Here is an 8,866-nt window from a genome sequence, read left to right on the forward strand (position 1 = left end):
TAGGTGAGAAAGCCTAATTAATTATGTTGAGGCGAGGGACCGACCATGTAGTCATGAAACCGGCCCTGGGTTGTCACGTGACCGCCTGAAGATCACTTCATGAAAATCCAAAGTGTTTGGAAGAGTTTTGGACCTAATACGAGCAATTGTGCAAATTAGGTCAAAACTGTGAAAATTGATGGGACCGGCTTCCGTGAGCCAAATAGCCAATCTTGGTCGGTCAAGATAGCGTGCTCGTGTCCCCAAGGCGCCCGCGTCTCAGTCCTGAGAATTTTGATATTTTCAGTCGTGCAATTGAGCATCCATTCGAGAAAATATGCCAAAATCAGGGTTTCGACGAAACTGAGGAAAACACCATGAGATGATGAAAAATAATTATAAAATAAGGAATGAGGAGGCGTGGGACCGCCGTGGTCAAGGCATGGTCGGCCGGTCGTGACCACGGTCCGGTGGTGCCTTTTCCTTAATTTTATAATATTTTGATGATTTTATGAAAAATTCATGAATTTTGAGAAATTTGATGAATTTAGGGAGTTTCCATAAATTGAAGGAGTTTTCATGAGTTCAAGGAAGCAAAAATATTAAAATAATAAAAACAAGGGCGTGTGGGACCGTAAAAGGCATGGCCGGCCGGCTAGGGCCCGGTCCCACGAGTTTCCCTAATTTTTTAATATTTTTAGATATTTTGATGATTTGAGGGAATTTTCCTAATTTGAGAGAAATACCATGAAATCAAGGAATTTGATGAATTCAAGGAAAACTAATAATAATAAAATAATAAAACAAAGGGGCGTATGGGACAGTCTAGGGCATGGCCGGCCAGGCAAGGCCCGGTCCCACAAGTTTTCATAATTTATTTTATTTTATTATTATTTGATGATTTGTGCAAAAATACCATGAAATCAAGGAGTTTTTTCATGAAATTAGAGAAATTATAATAATAATAATAAAATAATAAGGAACCATGGGGTGTGGGGCCGGTTGGGACCAAGGCGTGGCCGGTTGGCCAATGGTCACGCGCCCACACTCCTTTCCTTAATTTTATATTATTTTTTATGGATTTATGGAAGTACCATGAAACCGAGGAGTTTCCTCGAGACGAAGGAAATTTGATAAAATGAGAGAATTTTCATCAAATCATGAAAAATAATAAAAATGCATTAAAAATATAAAACTGGCGTGGGATTGACCACGACACGGTCGGTTGGTCGTGTGTCCGTCCTCCCAGCACCCTGGTCAATATTTTTAATTATTTATTATTTTCTTCTCTATTTTGCATAGGTTCATCGTTTCGTTGTATTTTTGAAATACTCGTTCGTGCGGTGACTGTTAGTGTATCGTTGTTGGATACACCTTCACCATTTGAATCGGGACTTACTTAGAGGTAGCTCAGACGCACGGTTGTTGATTATTCATTACTAATTGTGGAATCCAGTGGAGGATAATTCACAAAACTGAGTAATAAAATGTTTATTATTAATTCATAGGATCAGCTGAGGATTCGACTACGAATTCAGAATAATAAAGTGAGCATTACCATTCCATGGGATCGTGGATTCGACCATAGAATCAGAGTAATGAGATAATATAGTTATTGCCATTCCAGGGGACCAGTCGTGGATTCGACCATGGAATAAGAGCAATTTTAATTAGGAATAATTAACTTTGTGGCTCTATACTAGCAGAGCAAGTTGTCTAGGAGCATTAGTTATCCCGATATGAGCTTGTCGGTAAGTCATATCCTTTATATAGTCAGGGTAAACTCGTTGTTTGTTCCTGAAGATGTTATCACTCTATACTAGCAGAGCAAGCTGTCTAGGAGCCGTCCATCACGTGATTCTATATAGAAATAATCACTGAAAGTATTCAGTATTCATGAGATATGCCGTTTTCCAGTCGTGAGACTACATATCCACATGTACTCTGAGAGAAGGTACTCTCCGTTGAGAATTCGATGAGAGACCCGTGTCTCGATATTCACGTCTGATTGCTGAATCAGATCTTCGTATAATTATGAGTTTACGAACTTAGCCTTTGTCGAAAATCCATCATCTACACACTTTGATCGTGCTGGTGTTAAATCAGTGTGTCATCGTTGAGATATTTGTGTTGAATCTAGAGGCACCATTATAGAAGGCGTACCCTTTGATTGAGCGTACAATTTGAAGGCTTCTTAGAATAAGGCACCGAGAGATGAGCAGTTTTTGATTTTCAGTTGGCCTTGGAAAAGTAGGCGATTTACTATTGTAGGGATTTTCTTTTGGTTTAATAAAGATTTTCATTTAAATAAACTGATGTTGATTGCTGAAAGAGATTCACTTACTGAATGCAAGTATTGCATATGTTTTGGAGGGATTGATCAACACGAATAAATTAAGAAAATCCTTCTTCAAACTTCAGATGCTTGAGGGTCAATGCATCAGATCCCTTAAGACAACGTCTTAGGCATGATCATCTTGTCCCTGAATATCTTCTGTTTGTCTTTTCCTTCATTAGTCCTCCAACGTGTGAGATTTCATGCTCGTACAGGCATCAACATTTTTCCATAATTCGGCGGTGGACATTCTTGAATGCGGAATAGGAGTACATCTAAGACATTCCTTGTGATGATTGCATATCGTCTCTAGAATGAACATTCTAGTGAGATGCTCGATTCGAAGAGGTGCGACCACTTGATAAAATATTGTTGTGGTGAAGATATCCATTCATGACGTCTTGCAATGGCTAAGTTGTTAGCAGAATTGAGTCCCCATGCTAGGAGAGCATGTAGAAGAATATATGATATGGACATAGGAGGAATGAGACTTGCATGACTGCAGAATATTTTGAGAAATGTCAATGCACCTTCTTCGGGTTCTTGTTTCAACCTCATCATAAATTTCTCGTAGTGCCATGACGACGGAGCGCTCACCAAATCCCGTGGATCGAACCTTCGTCGTTGAAGAGATGTGAAACCAAAGGCGTTTTGTCAACATGCATGGATCCATGTTCGTCCGAGGATCATGTCATATCCTGAATCTTCCTTGACTAAAAAAAACTTGGCTTCTATTTATTTTCATCTTGAGAATAATGTAGCCATAAGCATCTCTGAGCGTTCCTTCATGATTCTTGATTGTGATGGGAACATGAGTAACTTATTTTCGAGTGATGCCTGCGGCTCTAAGAGTCTTCGGTGGAATTATATTGATGGAGGATCAACGTTCTTCCAAATTTGTTTCCTTTGAGATCGACTATGGTAAGCAGTCCACGGTCGTGCATCTCCTTGTCTGTGGCTGAAGGCCCAGGGAGTATTTCCGAAAATGAACAGTCGTTTCCCTGACACGATGTGATTCAGTATTGTGAACATGTGTTTCCTTTGTGCCTTCGACGGATAAAATATTTCACATATATGTTCGACCATGAACCGCTTCTTTGACAGGTTGTTCAGAGAGAGATTGTCCTGAGAGAGGATCCCTGTGCACCCCTTCAGTCCCCAGGTTAAGTTCTCATGATTCGACCTTTTCCTTGAAGATGCGCTTCAAAACTTTGCAGTCGCTTATTGGATGATTGACGAACCTATGAAAGCGACAATAACGAGGATTCTCCATTTCTTCTTCATTCGTCTTTTTCTTGACGTATGGAAATTTGATTGCACCATCTTGGATCCAGACTTTTAGCAAATCGATCACTTTTTCAATGGGAAGAGGGAAGTCCGGGTCTGTCTTGTCATTTTGTTGGAGCTGAGTCCACATTTGTGCATTTCAGATTTGATTATCCTTCCTTTGTGGAGGAGCCTGGAGAACTGGAGAAGCATGCCTGTGTTGTTTTGCCTCGGTTTTTATTTTACTTCCTTCAGCAAAAAAGTTCATGGAAAGATGGGGGTTGAGTTTCGGATTAGAAGAATACCCATTTTTCCTTATACCCTTGCAAACTTCTTTATTCTGGAATGGCTCGGATTGGCTGAGTAGAGCAGCAGCCGACCGGTCAGTTGCTTCGGCTACGATCCGAGAATGTAAATCCTCTAAAAGGGATTTATAAAATGGAATTATCCCTTTAATGTAAGAGTCTTGATTGAAGCGTGCCAAGACGGATGGGTCTTCTTTATGAATTCGTGAGAATTGTTCCGAGCTTTCGTGAACGTCCAAGCTAGACTGGTGGAGTCTTTTGCGCTTAGCATGGGCGTGGACTTTTTCTTCGTCGTCGCTGGTAGAGGTATGGATCTTAGAAAATAAATCAACACCAGTGGTAACATAGGAAGGATTACCAGCATCATTCTTTTTAGAGCGATCATATGTTGGTTCCCTTGATAACTGATCTGTAAGAACTTTCAAAAGGGAGAACACCTCGTTTTGTATCTTGACAATTTCCTCTTGATTTGTTACAACATCATTTAGGATTTTCATCAGATCAGCAATGGTGGTTGAGCTTTGAGTGTCCATAGCCTCTGTGAGAGCTTGAGCAGGCCAACCGAGTTTAGTAGTAATTGGAAGAAATTCGCCAGTACTGGGAGATAAAAGATTGAGATTGGATGTTTCTGAGACCTCCCAATAATCGACCATCTTTGATGAAATTGTTAGTTGCAACCGAGAGAATGATCTCCCACTGTGGCCGCCAATCTGTAGATCGGGAAAAACGATTTGCTGGTTTTTACGGAATTGAGGAGACGAGCGTACGGAGGAGACTCCTTGAACCGAGCGCTTAACCTTATACAGATGCACTGCAAGAAGGGAGTGTTTTAAGTTCGAGAGATCAATCTGTAGGACTCCGGCCTAAACCAAGACAATGGTCGTTCCAGAGTCAATTCGGTCACAAGAGAGGATGGGTCGATCTGTAGGAAGAAAGCTGAGAGATGTGTGAGATCAATGGTGATCGAAGATTGTAGGTGTGTTGTGTATTCTGCGTAAAGAAATAAGATAAGCTCTGATTGATTGAATTTGCTCTGTTGAGAGTAACTGCTCAGATGTTGAGTTGTTAATCTCGTGTTGTCTATTTTACGAAAAATTGTCCTCTTTTCAATCATGATTCAGAGACTTATTTATATTGCTAGAATTTTAAACACCTTGATCCCATGAAGTGTGACAGTTGCTGGAGTCAAAGAGTGGGGAAGTGGAAATCGTGTTAAAACCAGTTGCTCATCATGCGGAGACTTGGTTGATTTTCCACCCACTACTTCGCTAACTCCTTCAACTGATTGCACGACTTGCTCACATTTTCATCGTGTGTATGAACACACGTGCCGTAGACCGTCAAACCAAAACCCTAGTTAATATACCCCCATGTAACACGATTGATGTCTCGTAATTGTGGAGTCTGCAAGGCAGACGTTATTTAGTTAGTCAGTTGCTGACTTCATGGGACATTGAGTCCGTGTATCGCTGAGTCGAACATGATTTGAAAATGTTCTGAGACTCATGAATCGAACGTGTCTGTTGAGACAGAAGTATAATTGTCGAATAAATGTTGATAGTTAAGGTGAACAAATATTGTTCACTTGATGAATTGTTGAATATTGATAGTCGAACCAATATTCCTTAATCTGAGCAAATATTGCTCATTTGAGCAAATGTTGCTCGTTTGATGAATTATTGGTAGCATGACCAAATTAAATATTATTTTAAGATACTGGCAAAAGAACCGAGTATAATTAATTAAATGTTGATCATGGGATCGTCGTAAAATTATTAGTGTTTGAATCTGCTCAGAATTATGTTTTTGCAGAGCTTTGGATTCGAAACCCTAATTCGATCAATTGATGATCAATTGATGGTTCATTGAAAATTAACCACGGAGTGAAGGAGGGACCGTCTACATGGTATGATGCAAGCGAGCAAAAAATACCAAAGTCTCTTGAAGACCAGTTGGTGAAAGGATGATTAAATGCTGGTTTAATCATTTATTAAAATAATGCTCATCTGAGCCTTAGGTGATAAAACCTAATTAATTATGAAGAGATGAGGGACCGACCAAGGGGTCAGAAAACCGGCTCTGGGTGGTCATGGGATCGACTGACGATCATTTTATGAAGTTCCAAATTGTTTGGAAGAGTTTGAACCTAATATGAATAAATTAGGTCAAATGATGAAATATGTGGGACCGGCCTCTTGCAAGCCAAAGAGACAACCTTGGTCGGTCAAGGTAGTATTCTCACGTCACTAAAGTGTTCGTGTCTCAGTCCTGAGGGTTTTGATATTTTTTGATGTGCGTTTGAGCAATCATTTGGGAAAATACGAAAAAAATCAGGGATTTTTTGCTGAAACAGAGGAAACTTCATGAGATGAAGGAAAAATAATAATAAAATGAAGGAATCATGAAGTGTGGGACGGGATATGGCCAAGGCATGGTCGGCCGGCCAATGAGCCCGTCGCATAGCATTTTCCTAATTTTATTATATTTTTTCATGATTTTATGGAAATATCATAAAATCAAGGAGTTTGTTGAAACTAAAGAGTTTTTTTTTGAAATCAAGGAGTTTCCATGAGATGAAGGAAACAAATAATATTAATAATAATAAAATAAGGGCGTGTGGGACCGGCTTGGGCATGGTCGGCCGGCCAGGGCCCGGTCCTGTGAGTCTCCCCTAATTTTATATTATTTTCATGATTTGAAAGAAATATCATGAAGTTAAGGGATTTCCATGAGGTGATGGAAATAATTAATAAAATAAAGGAATTACAAGGTGTGGGACCGGTGATGGCTAGGGCATGGCCGGACGACTAGTGACCACGGTCCCGTGAGACCTTTCCTAATTTTATGTAATTTTTGTACAATTTCCTTAATGTGAAGGAAATACCATGAAACGAAGGAGTTTCATAGAATTAAGGAATTTCCATGAGATGATGGAAATAATTAATAAAATAAGGAATTACAAGGTGTGGGACTGGTCACGACTAGGGCATGGTCGGCCGACTAGTGATCACGGTCCCGTGACACCTTTCCTAATTTTATGTAATTTCCTTGATGTGAAAGAAATATCATGAAACCAAGGAGTTTCATAAAATTAAGGAATTTTCATGTGATGATGGAAATAATAATTAATAAAATAAGGAATTACAAGGTGTAGGACGGTCACGGCTAGGGCATGGCCGGCCGGCTAGTGACCGCGGTCTCGTGACACCTTTCCTAATTTTATACAATTTTACATAATTTCCTTAATGTGAAGGAAATATCATGAAACTGAGGAGTTTCATAAAATTAAGGAATTTGCTCAAATGAGAGGATTTTCATGGGATCAAGGGAAAATAATAAAATACGATAAAATAAACGAAGGGGCATGGGACCGGCCATGACGGCATGACTGGCCGGTCGGTGGGCTTGGTCCCCTTAGACGCCTCTTTTAAATATTTTATTATTATTATTTTCCTCCATGGTTTCATCGTGCCTTTGCATTTTTTGAATGTTCGTTCGCGCATTCAGGTGCTCGTTAGTGTATTATTGCTGAATACACTTGCACCATTTTCTTGGGGTTTACTCGATGGCGGTTCAGATGCCCGTACGTTGAATATTTATCACTAACCCATGGAATTATGCTGGGAAGAACCATGAATTGAAGTAATGAAATATTATGATGAACGTAGAATATTTTCTAAGGATTTAGAAATAATTAATTGATGGCTCTATACTAGCAGGCATGCCGTCAAGGAGCATTAAGTATTAGAGGATTGGGTGATATGAGCTAGTTGAAGCGTCATATTATGTATAGTATAGTCAGGGAAAACACGTTGTTGCATCCTGAAGACGTTATCGCTCTATACTAGCAGGCAAGCTGTCTAGGAGCCGTCCAATCATAATGATTCTATACACATGTCTTTTATATAGTCAGGGAAAACATTGTTACATCCTTAAGACGTTATTGCTCTATACTAGCAGGCAAGCTGTCTAGGTGTCGTCCAATCGTTCGATTCTATATAAAAGTAATTACTGAAATTGCTCAGTATTCATGAGATATGCCGTTGGCTCAGTTGAGAGACTGCATATTCACGTATGCTCTGAGAGACGATATACTCAGTCAGAGATTCTTGTTGCATGAGCTTTCATGCTTCAATGAGAGACATGAGTCTCAATAATCATCTGATTGCTGGATCAGGAACATGTACAATTATGGTTTTACGATTTTAGCCTTTGTCGAAAATACACCATCTACAGACGCTCCAGCTAGCATTATTGTTGCGCTATTTATACGTTTTGACTTTCCATCCGTTGAATCGCTGGAAGAATGAAAGAACTTGTTTTTCACAAAAAGAGGTTTTGGAATTCTTTCATAAATTTATTCATTCATCAAATTAAAGATATGAAATTATCAAAACGGCATGAATGAAATAATATTACTCGGTGAAGCATGGCTCCAGTCACATGAACAAAAAAAAAACTTGAGTATCAAAAACATCTACAAGCTACGAAAGATTATTTTTCTACGAAAGGAAATAATGAAATGAGAAAACTAGTTGTCAAATATCAACGCCAAGGTCAGCGGCGCCTCCACTAGAGTTCTCTTAAGTGCCTACTCCAGCACCCTCTTCGGCAGCAGGCATCCCCTCCAGAAGCCGTTTCAGCATCAGTTTCGGCGCCCTCTCCAAAGCCCTCTCCAGCGACTGCCTCAGCATCCTCTTCAGCAGTAGCTTCAGCATCCTCTCCATAAGCCATTTCAATCTCTTTCTTGTGGGCCGCGCCGGCATCCTTCTCAGAAACTGCCTCTTGAGGATACTCCGGTTCGTCAACATCAGAATCAAGGATTACGATACCGTTATGAACAGGGTAATCAAACTCGTTTCCGCCTGGAGTTTTCTTAGGCTCGACCCTTCGCCGTTTCAGTTGGGCGGAGAACCTTTCAGCCCTGGCACTGGGACGCTGAGATGCTTCATCACACTGAGACGTCTCAACAAGCTGGGAC

This window comes from Papaver somniferum, chromosome 10 (genome assembly GCF_003573695.1).
Source record: "Papaver somniferum cultivar HN1 chromosome 10, ASM357369v1, whole genome shotgun sequence".
Classification (NCBI taxonomy): Eukaryota; Viridiplantae; Streptophyta; class Magnoliopsida; order Ranunculales; family Papaveraceae; genus Papaver; species Papaver somniferum.